Genomic DNA, 16,854 nt, shown 5'->3' on the forward strand with positions numbered 1-16,854 from the left:
ACAGATTCCACCTTAACATGGCAGGAACACTCATTCCAACCATCCCTGAAAAGCCAGCGAAGAGCCTTGGCAAGGTGTTCGACAGCAGGCTGAAAGACACACCATCAATCTAGGCAACCTGTCAGGCTCTGGACGGCTGAGTTGAAAACAGTTGACCTGTCAGGACTACCTGGTAAGTTCAAGGCGTGGATATACCAGCATAGCAGCCTACCGAGGATTCTTTGGTCACTGCTGGCATATAAACTTCCAATTTCCACTGTCAAGAACCTAGAGAGAAAGGCCAGCAGCTTTTTCTGATGGTGGCTGGGATTGATCGGGACTCTCAGCAGCAGCGTCCCCTGTGGAAAGATCACCAAGCTGTGGCTGCCCTCGAAATCCTTGGGGGAAGAGTTCAAGGTGACAGAGGCTAGAGAGGTGATGCAGTATGGGGAGTCCAGCAAACCAAAGGCAGCCCCGGCAGGGGTCATGGTGAAGACTGGGAGGAAGTGCAGAGCGGAAGAGGCCATGCAGTAGGATGAACCTCGGCTGTGCCACGATGTCCTGATGGGAGCGGTGACCCGAGGAAGGGCTGGCCTGGGAAGCTGCCCAGTCCCCAGGTATGACACGGCTAAGGGGAGGGAGTCCAGGAGGAAGTGAGAGCAGCCATGGATGCGGAGGGATCCAGCAAAGCAGTGTGCATGAAGCAGCAGGGAGCCTGGACCAGGTAGCAGTAAGCCGTGGAAAGGAGAGTGATATGGCCTGATCTCTGGTGAGCAGAAACACACCAAATCAAGTTCCTTGTCCAGGCAGTGTATGACATCTCACCCAGTCCATCAAACCTGCATAGATAGGCGAAGGTTAATGTTCCCGACTGTCTGTTGTGTTCCAGGAGAGGAACCTTGGAACACATCCTGAGCTGCTGCCTGAAAGCTCTTGGAGAGGGCCGATACGAGGAACTGGTTAGCGACTACCAGAGGCAGGGACGGAAGATAAAGTGCATGCCCGTTGAAGTGAGCTGCCAGGGTTTCACTGGACAGTCCCTTCACAGAGCCCTCAGTGCATTGGGCATCGCTGGTACTAGGAATCAGAGAGCCATTGGAAATATCACCAAGGCCTCAAGATGGCTCTGGATGAAGAGAGCAAGCCCAGGGGATTCGTGTTATCTCCTCACCTCATAGACTTTATCGGCTCCATCATGGGCACAACCTTCCCCCCCCCCCCATCGAGGACATCTTGAAGAGACAGTGTATCAATAAGGTGGCATCCATCAATAATCCCTCACCATCCAGGACATTCATTACCACCAGCGAGGAGACACAGAAGCCTGAAGACGCACACTCAGAGTTTTAAAGGCAGCTTCCCCTCATCCACCAGATCTCTGAATGGTCCATGAACCCATGAACACAACCTCATTATTCTTCTTTTGCACTATTTATTCATTTATTGTCATTTTCTGCTTTGAACTGTACTGCTGCTGCAAATTATATTTCATGACATATGCCAGTGATAATAACAGATTCTGATTCTGCCTTTGATGTATCCCATACTTACTTTAGCTCAATACATAAAATGCCACTTCAAATTTTGCTTAGTTTATACAATGATATTAAAATAAAAGGCATGTTTGATTCTTGGTAATACTAATGAACCAACTGAGCAGCTTCAGTTAGATTTTTTGGGTGATTTGTCATTATGTTCTTGTTACAGTAAGAATCAAAACAGAGGCCAGGTATTAAACTGATCTGCCTTTGTTGGCTAGGTGGGAATTCTCTGATTTTCTGCCAATTTGGATCTCACTGTCTGAGTTGAGTGAGATTCATAATTTCTCCTTGGTATCCCCACAGATCAGTGTGGTCAGGATCTAAAGAGCTGCTGTTTTCCAGACAAGTTGAGCTCCAGCTTCATAACATGATGCTTTTACAACATTTTTGAAAGACCTGTGTGTTAACTGTAACATCCTGCTTCACATTTTTATTGCTATGCTGTCGATATTCTGGCAGCTCTGTAAGAGCGGTCTGCTCTGCTTTCAGCCTGTTTGGGCTATTGCTGAAGATAAGGGATGCTGAGGAATGTGTGTCATCCAATTAAGAAGGTTGGTCTTGGGTTTTTTTTTGTTCGGCGGGAGAGGGAGAGAGAAGCCACTGGAGTGAACTGATTGTCAGATATGACCCGGTGGGGAGATGGTGATTTGATGGAGCTGGGCGCCGAGATTGACTGAGGGTGGGTGAATTGAGCTCCAACTAGTGCACATTTGACTGTTTAATTTTAATGGGCCCTTTTTGGTTTTTTTGTGACAAAAGAGGGTTACAAAAGTACACATAGACTAAGATGTTAACTGTCCTGTGCTGGCACCAGTGGGATCAACAGTTGATCTGCCACCTGTCTTCAGGAGAGAGAGATAAGTAAGACAATGGAGCAGCATTTGGAAATGTTAATGAAGAGACGAGAGAGCTTAACGGAAGGAGACACTGGTCTGAGTATTGTCAAGACCGGCTCCTTTTGAACCTTGAACTGTTTGAAGTGTGATGGACAGGCGATACCCCAGCAGGGGGATAAAAAGGGGCAGGTTCGCTAAGACACCACACACGACTCCACGAGGTAACGAGACCCTGAAAGCGGTGTGCCCCCCCCACTAGTTGGTGGGAGTTGTTGGAGGTCTGGTCGCGGGGCCAGCCATAGACGCACAGGGTAGAAAGGTACGGATCGGCGGGAACCTGGTGTGTGTGTCCACCCTTTCCTGGGTGCTGGGTTCACCGCAGAAGAACGATCGTATCTGGAGCGGAGGGGTCACAGTCGGTGACTTCAGAAGACATTACCAAGGACTCGCCCGAAAGCTAACTGCGAGGAATATCGAAGGTCTGTGTGGAATCCGTTTTGAATATTCATTCGCTTTCGCTCTCTCTCCTTTTCCCCGCCCAACAGCACAACAGTGATTACTGCGAACTGAACTGAACTCAATTGAACTGAACTTTGCGTCACTTGAAACTGGTCATTTACCCCTAGACTGCGATAGAGCTTGATTGATCCTATTATCCTAGTTCTGTGTACATGTGTGTTTATTCATTGCTGACCTGTTGCATCTATATCCTTGCTATTGGAGTACTGTGTTGCTTATTTCTTTGATAAAACTTTCTTGGTTCCAGTAATCCAAACTCCAACTGAGTGGTCCATTTCTGCTGGTTTGGCAACCCAGTTACGGGGTACATAACAGGGCCCTTTTTGGTTTTTTTCTTTCTTTACTAACTCTTTAGTTAAGATTCACAAATATAAGTCCTTTAATTGTATGCAGTGTGCTGTCTGTTATTTCTTGGCATTGAGTTGTAACAGAGTAACAACTTACAAAGCATACACACAGACTGGAGTTTGAGGTGGGAGAGCTGTCTCAATCTCAGTGGTTTAGCGGAACTGAAGTGTGTCTTCCCTAGACTTATACAGCCAAGGAAACCAGTGGGGTTTCATAAACAGAGCAACTAAAGGGAAAGAACAAACATATCTGTAAACAAATGAAACGATTAGTAAGAGTTCAGAGCTAGTTTTCACTGTAAATGCAGACAAAGTGGTTGCTTGCACTGGTGTTTAAGTTAAACTGAACCAGAACTGTTTTGGTAAGACTTAAGACTATTTGACATGAAACATAACCCTTCATTCAATGATCAAAATCTCGGCAGGTTATCAGCTGTCTTCATTCTCCTTTCATGTAGATTTGCTGTTGGCACATAAGAGCTTGTGTAATGGATCCTTGAGCCTCAGTTCACATGTTCACTCGACACTAATTTGTGATCTGGAATTTGTTAATTCACTTCAGTAAATAAAATGATATTTTTACAGTCCCTTGGCCAATACTGTACTTGGGCACAACGTTGGCATCTCCTACTAGACAGTGGTGATGAGATGAAGGAGTCACACTGAGAATTCTGCGAGCAGATGTTGAGTACTTGTTTTGTTACATTACTATGATGGCGATGCTTCAAAGATTCTCCATTGAGTGAAATTATTGGGAAAATGTTGAAGCAAATGTAAAATGCTGGTGGCTGCCTCTGTGGTCTTTAATATCCCAATGGATGACATGCCCACATATTCGCTTCATAAAGATTAAGGAGAGGATTTTAAACTTAAACTCCTTAAAAGATCAAAAGACTAGGAGTAGAATTAGTCATTTGGCCCATCGTATGTGTTCTGCCATTCACTCAGGGCTGTTTTCTCTAAACTCCACTCTCCCACTTCTCCCCTGTAACTTTTAACTGCTTTACCACTCAAGGACCTATCAATCTTGCCTTAAGAACACCCAATCACCCAGCCTCCTCTGTGGTAATGAACTCCACAGATATACCACCCTCTAGCTGAAAAAATTCCTCCTCATCACAGTCTTAAAAGGATTTTGAGACCTGGTGTTCAGTGTGTTGGGACTGATGACAGAGTTTGAGGCCCGAGACAAATCGGAGGTCGAAGCCCAGTGTCAGTAGGACTGAGTCTGTTTTCACTGGAAGCTGGAACAGGAGTCCTGCCCTGGAGCTGGAGGACTTGTGTGTGTGTGTGAGTGGGAGGAAGGAACAGGGCCCGTTTCTTGCTGCACCTGTTTCTTGCTTCTTATGCCTGTGTTGTTCTGCTGAGCGTTGTGGGAAGTTTTTCCTTCAGTTCCTCCCTCTTTCTTCAGACTCATGGGGTAGCAGTGAGCAACTGCATGGGCCCCAGCGCTGCCTGCCTTTTCGTGGGCTACATGTTCCAAGCCTTCCCTGGTAATGTCCCCCAAACCTTCTTCCACAACATTGATGACTGCACTGGTGCTGCTTTATGCACCCATGCTGAACTCGTCAATTTCATCAACTTTGCCTCCAACTTCCACCGTGTCCTTAAATTCACTTAGTCCATTTCTCACACCTCCCTCCCCTTTCTCTACCTGTCTGTCTCCATCTCTGGAGGCAAACTGCTGACTGACATCTTTTATAAACCTACCAATTCCCATGTCTACCTTGACTATACCTCTTCCCACCCTGTTTCCTGTAAAAATACTATTCCCTTTTCTCAGTTCCTTTGCCTCGACCACATCTTCTCTCAGGATGAGGCTTTCCCTTCCAGGGCATCAGAGGTGTCCTCCTTCTTCAAAGAATGGAGTTTCCCTTCTTCCACCGTTGATGCTGCCCTCACCTCCAGTTCCCGGACATTCATGCTCACCCCATCTACCCACCGCCTTAACGGTGAAAGAGTTCCTCTTGTCCTTACCTACCGCCCCATGAGCGTCTGCATCCAACACATCATTCTCTACAGCATCTCCAAAGGGACCCTATCACCAAACACATCTTTACCTCCCTCCCGCTCTCTGTTTTCCACAAGGATCACTCCCTCCATGATTCCCTTTTGCATTCATTCCTCTCCGCTAATCTCCCTCCCGACATTTATTCTTGCAAGCGGCCAACGTGCTACGCCTGCCCATTCACATCCTCTGCATCTCCTTTCAGGGCAGCAAACAGTATTTCGAGGTGAGGCAACACTTTGTCTGTGAATCTGCTGGGGTCATTTATTGTGTCCGGTACGCTCAATGTGGCCTCCTCAACACTGGTGAAACCTGTCGTAACTCGGGGTGCTGCTTCATGTAGCACCTCCACTCCATGACTGAAAACACAACTTTCTGGTGGCCAAACATTTTAATTCCACAGTGAGACTGCCCTCAGGGTGGTGGAACAACACTTTATATTCCATCTGGGCAGTCCCCAACCTGATGGCATGATTATCAATTTCTCCTTTCAGCAAAAAAAATTCCCTCTCCCTCCCTTCTTATCTTATTCCCCACTCGGGCTTCCTACCTCTTCTCACCTGCGAATCACCTCCCCCTGGGTCCCCCTCCTCCTTCCCTTTCCCATTGGAAGTATCAGAGTAAAGCACATAGAGAGTGGCAAACTAAAACAATCCATTCTCTATGTGCTTTACTCTGATACTTTGATCAAAGAACTGTATGTCCTTGTCATGGCCCTAACTGATCCTGGTTGTCCAAGGGCTTGTAGGTGAACTGTGGTGTTCTCAGTCTACAGAGGAAGTGTCTAAACTCTGGTACCTTCTCATTGACTTCTGCTAATCAGCCTTTTCCCTGGTCTCCTGAGTTGCCCCCTTTTCTTCCAATGCAAAATGACACGTTCAGTCACGGACTCCTACGATCTGGGGTTTGTTTAGTCAGGTCTGCCTTCTGCAACATTTGTTGGAAGCTTCACCCTCACTCTCACTGACTCTTGTAATGAGTGGGGGCCAGTCCTTGGCATTTCTGCCCCTCTGGTTATCTTCCTGCCTTTTTGGACTTCTGTTTGGAGTAGATTTTCTGTTGCCGTGAGGAATATTTCATGTCATTCACCCACCTCTCTGCACAGGCTGTTTGTCCTCCCATGGGCTGGGGTGCTCTGGAGAACAAGGGTCTGTCTGTCTGATTGATGACCCTTCTTCAGTTCAACAGTCCATTATCCAGCGGCCCTTCCAGTTCACTGTGGAAGGTGAGGCGAAGGTGTCCGGGGATCAAAATGTGGTCCATACAGGTCCTCACGCAGTTAACAGCTGGAGTGTGGCCCATGGTCTATGATCAGCACCCTGAAGGTCTGATCTGGAGAACTGTCCTCTGCTTTCAAATAGCTAGGAATTAATTAGCAATGTGAAGCCCACGTTCCTCGAATGAATATTAAAGAAAAACATTCTCTGCCCCCCAGGAGCTTAGGAAATATTTCACTGTCGCCAAATAGATTTTATCATCAGGTGGGATTGATGAGAATGAAGTGTTTCTTTCGGTTGGTTCCTTTCTGGAGAAGTGTACATGGCCCTCGATCTGCTTGTTTATTTCTGACCTCTCTGGGATCTAATGGATGATGCTTTTTTTGTAATGTTGCATCTGAGTTCGGACATGGCCCAAGTGCGGAGTGAGAGACACTGAAGCAGGTCGATGGTTCACAGACTTTAATGCGACCAGTGTTAAAGGGAAAATAAAACAATAAACGCTAGGCCAACCAGGGACGTTAACTAAAACTCTCAAAAGGAAAATGAAGCCTACACTGCGGCTGAAAAGAACATCTAAACATTAAACGAATCCCGCTAGTCTTCAGAGTCAGTTGATTTGAAAGTCCAATATCTCAGGGAAGGCCAAAAGCAAACAGGCAGCAAAGCGTTGCTGTGCTCTGTCTAAGTCTCGACAAGCACTACGATGACAAGAATGGAGTTAAATACTATCATGATTAAATAATAATTACCTGACACATGCAAATTCACAAGCGCAATTGCCGTATCTACTGCGCTGCCGAATCGGCGGTTGTGACAGAGTAATGCTTAAACCATTATTCTTTTACCTCTAAAGATCTGATCACCTTGAGGGCCCAGTTCATTCCTTACTTAGGCGGAGAACAAGCTTAACTTGAAGCTGACTGAATGCTTGTTTCAGGCTCTGCATAGCCTGATCTTCTCTAACAACCTCTCCACCATTGGCAGCCGAAGGGCTCGAATATGTTTCACCTCATTATCTCCAGCTCAATATCCTCAGCACCTTGTGTTTGTGGGATAATCTTAGCTGAGCATGTTGACTACTGACATGTCTTTTTCTGCACTAAGCCAAGTCTTTCTGCTCTTTGCCCTCAAAATTACTGTCTGAAATCTGGGAAGAGCTGAACAGTAACTATCTCCAATGGCTCGTGGACACTCTGCATTTATAGAACTCTTCTGTAAGTACATTAATGAAACTTAATTAGTCCAAGTAAGACATGAGTAGTTTCTTCTCCGCTGGTTTGTAACACATCTTTATATCTGTCAGAGCTTTGTATGTGTATGCTATAGTTTGATACCCCTGCAAGATAAGAGCAGGAAACACTCAGGAAGTCAGGGAACATTTGTGGACGAAGTGACAGTTAGTAACTTGAGTTGACAACCCTTTGTCTGCTTGATGAAGTTGCAGTCAAAGTTCCATTGACTGCTATTTCATTATTGGTTTCCCAATGTAAGACTATTGCTCCAAAAATCTCATCTGAGTTGATGCCTGTAACATGGGTGTTAAGAAAATAACAAAGGATTCCTCCGTTCTCCTCCCTCTGCCTCCTGATCTCCTCCAGATATTTTGTGGTAGAGTTGGACGCATCTGACGTGGGCACCAGGTCCATCCTCTCCCAGTGAGGACTGAATGGGAAGATGCACCCTTGTGCCTTCTTCTCAAACAAGTTCAACTCTACGCAACGCTGCTATGGAGTAGGAGATGGGAAGCTACTTACCAACAGATGGGCCTTGGAGGATTAGAGACATTGGCTGATGGAAAACATCAAGCCCCTCCTGATCTGGACTGACCACCAGAACCTCAGGTGGACCTGCCATCTTAACCCATATCAGGTTTTCTGGGTCTTCTTCTTCAAGCAATTCAACTTCATCTTCTTCTACTGACCTGGCTCCAAGGACACTAAGATGGATGCCCTTTCATGACAGTTTCACCCAGCTAAAATGGAGTTTGAGTCTCAGCCCATCATTTCACCCTCACAGACCCTCTTCCCGGCCTGGGAGCTTGTGAACCGGATCTGCCAGACCCTACATCACCAGCCTCCTCCAGCCCCCTCACCCGACAACCACACGTATGTGTCACTTCACTGCCTTCGTCCGGAAGGAAATTTGTGTAAGCTTTATTCTCACAGGTGTTCTGCTGGCTCACTCCCCAGCAAACTTGGAGTAATTCTGAAAGGGAGGATGCTGACGTTGTTGTTTAATGTTCATCCTCCAAATTGGCCTATACACCTTCTTCAGTCAGCAAGATTTGAAGGTGCTCAGGCAACAGCATCTCCCACAAAAATCCAATTTATCCTTTAATTCTCTTATTATAGAAAAAAAACTTCTGTCTGAGTAACTTCAGCAACTGAGGCTCCATAGTATTGAAACCCTCTGGTTTCCTTGGCTGCGTAAGTCTAGGGAAGGCAACCTCCTGCCCCGCCAAACTCATGAGATTGAGGTGCTCTCACACCCCAAATCTCTGTGTGGATGCTACGTAATTTGCTAACCTGTTACAAATTAGTGCCACGAAATAACAGACAGCCCTCTGCATACAATTAAAAGATGATATTTATGAATCTTAATTTGACTAAAGGGTTAGTAAAGAAAAGAACAAAAAAAGACCCCATTTTTATGAAACAGTCAAATGTGTACAAGTTGGAGCTCAAAGTTTCTCCATAATCACCAATCCTCAGCTGATCTCGCCCCTGTCTTTATTGAATCACAGACCCACTCCGAGTCGAATTCTATGATCTCTTCTCTCCTGTGTCTTCCCTCTTCATCTCCTCTCCAACAAAAGCTCCATCCTTAACCTTAGTGTCCCTCGCCAGAGAAACCTCCCCTTAATTAGACAATCCTGACTGGATGGCACACATTTCTCCTCATCTCTCATCTTCAACAGTAACCCAAACAAGCTGAAAACAAGTTGCTCTTACAGAACTGCTAAGTGAAATACATACAGCATAACAGTAAAAATATGAACCAGGCCATTACAGTATTTTAAAGATTCACTGCCTTGGGTGAAGAGTTTCTTTCATTTTAACCCTGAATGTCCAACCCTTGAGTTTGAAATTGTTTGTCTAGTTCCAGACACCACACCCAAGGGAAACACCATCCCTGAATCTGTCCTGATGGGCACTGTAAGAATTTTATATGTTGCAATGAAATCACCTTTCACTCTTCTAAACTCAGTCTGTACATAGGACAAAACAGCCATGCCAGGAATTATAACCATATAACAATTACAGCATAGAAACAGGCCATCCTGGCCCTTCTAGTCCATGCTGAACTCTTACTCTCACCTAGTCACCCCGACCTGCACTCAGCCCATAACCCTCCATTCCTTTCCTGTCCATATATCTATCCAATTTAACTTTAAATGACGACATCGAACCTGCCTCAACCACTTCTGCTGGAAGCTCCTTCCACACAGCTACCACTCTCTAAGTAAAGAAGTTCCCCCTCATGTTACCCCTAAACTTTTGCCCTTTAACTCTCAACTCATGTCCTCTTGTTTGAATCTCCCCCACTCTCAATGGAAATAGCCTATGCACGTCAACTCTATCTATCCCTCTCATAATTTTAAATACCTCTATCAAGTCCCCCCTCAACCTTCTACGCTCCAAAGAATAAAGACTTGTTCAACCTTTCTCTGTAACTTAGGAGATGAAACCCAGGCAACATTTTAGTAAATCCCCTCTGCACTCAATTTTATTGACGTCTTTCCTATAATTTGGTGACCAGAACTGCACACAATATTAATCTGGGGAAGATTAGGTTCAGCTGGTGAAAATGTTTCTTAGGTAGGAAAACATAATATTCCTGATGCAGTCCGCCAGCCCCTATATAATTGCAATGGGGGATGATTTTTTTTTTACTTTTGTATTCATGTGCTTTTATAGTCAAGGACAACTACCGTTGGCTTTCTAATTGCTTGCTGTGCCTGCATTCTAATTTTTAGTCATTCATTTACAAGGAACCTTGACTATTCTTTTAGTCAAGGATATGATGAGGATGTCTTTACAAGAAAGATAACCAAATCCTTCTGAAAACAAGCACTGTTCACCCCACACTATTTCAAGAATACTTTGCCTTTTTAAATTTTCTCTACCGAACCTCACATCCGTCCACACTACATTCCATCTGCCACGTTCTCACTCATTCACAAAGTCTGACCTTGAAGGATTTTTGTGTTTTCCTCACAGCTAAACAGTTACCTAGGTTTGTATTTTTAGCAAAATCAGATGTGTTACCCTTGAAGAAGAAAATCTGCAGGTGCTGGAAATCCGAGCATTGCACACAAAATGCTGGAGGAACTCAGCAGGCCAGGCAGCGTCTATGGATAAAAAGTACAGTCGACGTTTTGGGCTGAAACCCTTCATTAAGACTCACGAAGAGTCCTGCAGTCCTGATGACGGGCCTGGGCCTGAAATGTTGACTGTATACTCTTTTCTATTTGTGTTACCCTGGTCTGCTTATTGAAATCATTGATATAGACTGCAAACAGCTGGGGTCCCAGCACCCACTCATAAGGTTGCCAACTTTCTCACTCCCAAATAAGGGACAAAAGTAGCAGTCAAATACGGGACACTTGTGTTTACCCCGAGAAAGACTACCATGACCATGAAGCCTTGCGTGGGCACCTATGTGCGCATGCGTGACGTGCGCATACATGGCGTGCACGTACGTGACGTGCGCATGCGTGTATGTGCTGATTTTTTTCTACAGATTGGTTTTGGCTGAATCTCCCCGATTCTGACACACTGTACATACATTATTTATACTTCATATAGGCTGTGTATTTATCATATCATTCCTGCTTTTACTATATGTTAGTGTTGTTTTAGGTTTTATGTGTTATTGGTATGATTTGGTAGGTTATTTTTCGGGTCTGGGAACGCTCAGAAATTTTTCCCATATAAATTAATGGTAATTGCTTCATCGCTTTACGCCATTTCGGCACGAAAGGTTTCGTAGGAACGCTCTACCTTTAGCGGGGGAAATACAGGACAAGGGCGGTCCCATATGAGGCAAACCAATTTAGCCCAATATACGGGATGTCCCGGCTAATATGGGACAGTTGGCAATCCTACCCACTCATGACATATCTCCAAACCCAAAAGTGACTCATTTACTCCTGCTCTCTATTTTCTGCTGAGAATCAATCCTCCTCCCATGCCAGTATCAAGTTCACGTTCACGTTCAGTTTATTGTTATTTAACCGTACATGTACACCACTAAACGAAACATCGTTCCACCGGATCAAGGTGCACAACACAGTACATATAACCCACACTCATAGCACATAAGGTAATATATTCTCAAATAAATTAACAAATGATAGGGTGCATATGCAATACAAGTTAAAAAGTAAACCGTATAACACTACTGGCGCTTCATATGTGATGAGACCTGGGTGGTTGCAGGAAATTCAGTAGTCTTATGGCCTGGGGGAAGAAGCTCTTTCCCATCCTAACAGCTCTCGTCCTAATGCTGCAGTACCTTCTGCCTGATGCTAGGGGGATCAAGCCGATTGTTGGATGGATTGGGGGAGATACACATGCAGCGTTCCTGCTAGGTATATAGATAGATAACAGAGAGAGATGTTTCTCTTAGCAGTCCTTACAATCTTTCATAGGGACTTGCAGTCCGATGCCTTGCAACTCCTGTACCAGATGGTGATGCAGCTGGTCAGGACACTCTCGATGGCAATCTTGTAAAAATGGGGGGAGTGGGGAGCCTTACCTAACCTCAGTCTCCTCAGGAAGTGGAGACGCTCCTGTGCTTTCTCCACCAAAGAGGTAGTGTTGAGGGACCAGCTGAGGTTGTCTGTAATGCGCACTCCCAGAAACGTGGTGCTTCTAGATCTCTCCACGGAGAAACCGTGTAAGTGTAGTGAGGAGGTGGTCAGCCTGTACCATCATGAAGTCTACAATGTTCATTGGGGTCTTGTTTACGTTGAGACTCACGTTGTTGTGCTCGCACCATTTCACCAGCCGCTCTACTTCCTCTCTGTATCCTGGCTTGTCCTCATTGTTGATGAGGCTGACCACTGTGTTGTCATCAGTGAGCCTGATGATTCGATTTGAACTCTATCTACTAGTGCAGTCATGTGTCAGCATATATAATCTCCAATCCATGTGCTCTAATAATCAACAGTGTTGCATCTTATGGGCGGTCTTCAGAAAGTCTAAATCCTTAGTATTTACTGAGTCATCCTTGTCTATTCAACCTCAAAAAACGCTGATGGGTTTTTCAAAAATAATTTCACTTTCTTCATTCCATATTGGTTCTGTTCAATCTTATTATCTAATAAGAGCACCATTACCGGAAGTTCCTATCATTTTTCCCACTGCGGAGGTCAGGCTAATTTCAAACAGTTCTCCATTTCTCTCCAGACTTTAAAAAAAAAGTTTGGTTATATCTTCTACTTTTCAATCTATGGAATATTCTAGAATCTATGGAATTTTGGAAGATGGCAACCAGTGCATCTATTATCTCCATCACTACCTTTTTTAAAACATTGGGACGCTCGGCACTTATTAGCTTCCAGTGCCTTAAATAGTATAATGATCTTTTTTATGTTAACATCTTTCAGCTCCTCATTCACCTGGGTCCTGGTGCTTCCACTATTCCCACAAGGTTTCTCAGATAAATAATAATTGTAGCAAAACTCATATCGGGATGCTGCTGATGATTGTGATGCTCACCGATCCCGGTGTACCATGGATATCTTTATAACACTATAGCACTGTAAGACTGTAGAAAATTTCTACAGACGTACCATGGAGAGTATTCTGGCTGGTTGCTTCACAGCCTGATTTGGAATCTCCAATGCACTGGATCACAAGAGGCTGCAGGGGATCATAGGCCCAGCCAGGTCCATCACTGGCACACAAGCCTCACCACCATTAAGTCCACCTTCCAAAGCAGTGCTTCAAGAACATGGCATTCATTATTAAGGACCCTCACCACCCGTGACATGCCCTTTTCTCATTATAAACATCAGGAACCTGAATACACACACTTCATTTTCAGGAATAACTTCTTCCCTTCTGTCATCAGATTTCTGAATGACCCATGAATTCCTGAACATAACCTCGCCATGGCTCTTTATATATCTTATATTGGACCTTAAAGTACAGAGTTAGAGTTGGGAACTGAAGCTTTGGCTCAAGAGGCTTTGGTAAGAAGAGGCATAAGCCAAGGTCCAAGAGGCCATTGTGTGAGTGGATTAGAGTAGGAGTCTGAGGTCTGAGGATTTGTCTTGAGCCTCCAATAAGGAGGTAAAGGTGAGTAGTAGATAAGATTAGGTAAGGTTATTTTTAATAGTACTTAACTAAATAGGTACCAAATACAACTAATTAAATAAAGCAGGGATGGAGGATCAGGTGGTGTGTTGTAGCTGCATGATATGGGAACCAGTGGATCCCATTGTGGTTCCTGGTACCACATCTGTCTCAAAGCTGATGACCTGGAATCTGAGCTTCAAACACAGTGATCTGAGTTTCAGACACAAGCAGCGATGATGGCAAGACAACAATGGCTGGAGTTTCTAGGAGCACTTTGGAATACAGGATCAGTTCATCCGAAAGAAGAAGAAACATCCTAAAGAGAGGATGAGGAAACTGCAATTGACAAGGAAAGTCATAGACAGCATAAAAGCAAAAGAGAGGTCATCAAATATAGCAAAAAAAATATTGGGAAGGTAGAAGCTTTTACAAAAACCAACAGAAGGCAATTAAAAAGCAGAAAAGAAAGAAATAATGAAAATTGAAGGTAATCTATCCAACAATATAAAAGAAGATACTAAAACTTTTTTTCAGATCCATAAAGAGTAAAAGAAAGGCAAGCGTTAGAGTCTATAATTAAGGATGAGGTTTTAGGGTACTTGGATATATGACCAAATAGGTTGAAGTCAACATGGTTTCCTTAAGGGGAAATCTTGCCTGGCAAGTTTGTTGGAATTCTTTTGAGGAAATAAAAGGCAGGATAGACAAAGGGCAGTCAATAGATATTACCTACTCGGATTTTCAAAAGGCTTTTGACAAGGTGCTGCACATAAGGTTGGACAAGATAAGAGCCCTTGGTATTACAGGAAAGATAATAGCATAAAAGGAAGATTGGCTGACTGGCAGAAGGGAAAGGGTGGAATAGAGGGGGCATTTTCTGGTTGGCTAACAGTGCCTAGTGGTGTTCTGCAGGGGTTGATGTTGGGTCTGCTTCCTTTCGTGTTCTATGATCATGATATGGATGTCAGAATTGACGACTTTGTGCCAAGTTTGCAGATGATACGAATATAGAAACATAGAAACATAGAAAATAGGTGCAGGAGTAGGCCATTCGGCCCTTCGAGCCTGCACCGCCATTCAGTATGATCATGGCTGATCATCCAACTCAGAGCCCTGCACCAGCCTTCCCTCCATACCCCCTGATCCCTTTAGCCACAAGAGCCATATCTAACTCCCTCTTAAATATAGCCAATGAACTGGCCTCAACTGTTTCCTGTGGCAAAGAATTCCACAGATTCACCACTCTCTGTGTGAAGAAGTTTTTCCTAATCTCGGCCCTAAAAGGCTTCCCCTTTATCCTCAAACCGTGACCCCTCGTTCTGGACTCCCCCAACATTGGGAACAATCTTCCTGCATCTAGTCTGTCCAATCCCTTTAGGATTTTATACGTTTCAATCAGATCCCCCCTCAATCTTCTAAATTCCAACTAGTATAAGCCTAGTTCATCCAGTTTTTCACCATGTGAAAGTCCTGTCATCCCAGCAATCAATCTGGTGAACCTTCTTTGTACTCCCTCTATGGCAAGAATGTCTTTCCTCAGATTAGGGGACCAAAACTGCACACAATACTCCAGGTGTGGTCTCACCAAGGCCTTGTACAACTGCAGTAGTACCTCCCTGCTCCTGTACTCGAATCCTCTTGCTATAAATGCCAGCATACCATTCGCCTTTTTCACCGCCTGCTGTACCTGCATGCCCACTTTCAATGACTGGTGTATAATGACACCCAGGTCTCGTTGCACCTCCCCTTTTCCTAATTGGCCACCATTCAGATGATAATCTGTTTTCCTGTTTTTGCCACCAAAGTGGATAACTTCACATTTATCCACATCTGCCATGAATTTGCTCACTCACCCAACCTATCCAAGTCACCCTGCATCCTCTTAGCATCCTCCTCACAGCTAACACTGCCGCCCAGCTTCGTGTCATCCGCAAACTTGGAGATGCTGCATTTAATTTCCTCATCCAAGTCATTAATATATATTGTAAACAACTGGGGTCCCAGCACTGAGTCTTGCGGTACCCCACTAGTCACCGCCTGCCATTCTGAAAAGGTCCCATTTATTCCCACTCCTTGCTTCCTGTCTGCCAACCAATTCTCTATCCACATCAATACCTTACCCCCAATACCATGTGCTTTAAGTTTGCACACTAATCTCCTGTGTGGGACCTTGTCAAAAGCCTTTTGAAAATCCAAATATACCACATCCACTGGTTCTCCCCTATCCACTCTACTAGTTACATCTTCAAAAAATTCTATGAGATTCGTCAGACATGATTTTCCTTTCACAAATCCATGCTGACTTTGTCCGATGATTTCAACGCTTTCCAAGTGTGCTGTTATCACATCTTTGATAACTGACTCTAGCAGTTTCCCCACCACCGATGTTAGGCTAACTGGTCTATAATTCCCTGGTTTCTCTCTCCCTCCTTTTTTAAAAAGTGGGGTTACATTAGCCACCCTCCAATCCTCAGGAACTAGTCCAGAATGTAACGAGTTTTGAAAAATTATCACTAATGCATCCACTATTTCTTGGGCTACTTCCTTAAGCACTCTAGAATGCAGACCATCTGGCCCTGGGGATTTATCTGCCTTTAATCCCTTCAATTTACCTAACACCACTTCCCTACTAACATGTATTTCCCTCAGTTCCTCCATCTCACTGGACCTTCTGTCCCCTACTAGTTCCGGAAGATTATTTATGTCCTCCTTAGTGAAGACAGAACCAAAGTAATTATTCAGTTGGTCTGCCATGTCCTTGCTCCCCATAATCAATTCACCTGTTTCTGTCTGTAGGGGACCTACATTTGTCTTAACCAATCTTTTTCTTTTCACATATCTATAAAAGCTTTTACAGTCAGTTTTTATGTTCCCTGCCAGTTTTGTCTCATAATCTTTTTTCCCCTTCCTAATTAAGCCCTTTGTGCTCCTCTGCTGAACTCTGAATTTCTCCCAGTCCTCAGGTGAGCCACTTTTTCTGGCTAATTTGTATGCTTCTTCTTTGGAATTGATACTATCCCTAATTTCCCTTGTCAGCCACGGGTGCACTACTTTCCTTGATTTATTCTTTTGCCAAACTGGGATGAACAATTGTTGT

The sequence above is a fragment of the Mobula birostris genome, chromosome 25 (genome assembly GCF_030028105.1).
Source record: "Mobula birostris isolate sMobBir1 chromosome 25, sMobBir1.hap1, whole genome shotgun sequence".
Lineage (NCBI taxonomy): Eukaryota > Metazoa > Chordata > Chondrichthyes > Myliobatiformes > Myliobatidae > Mobula > Mobula birostris.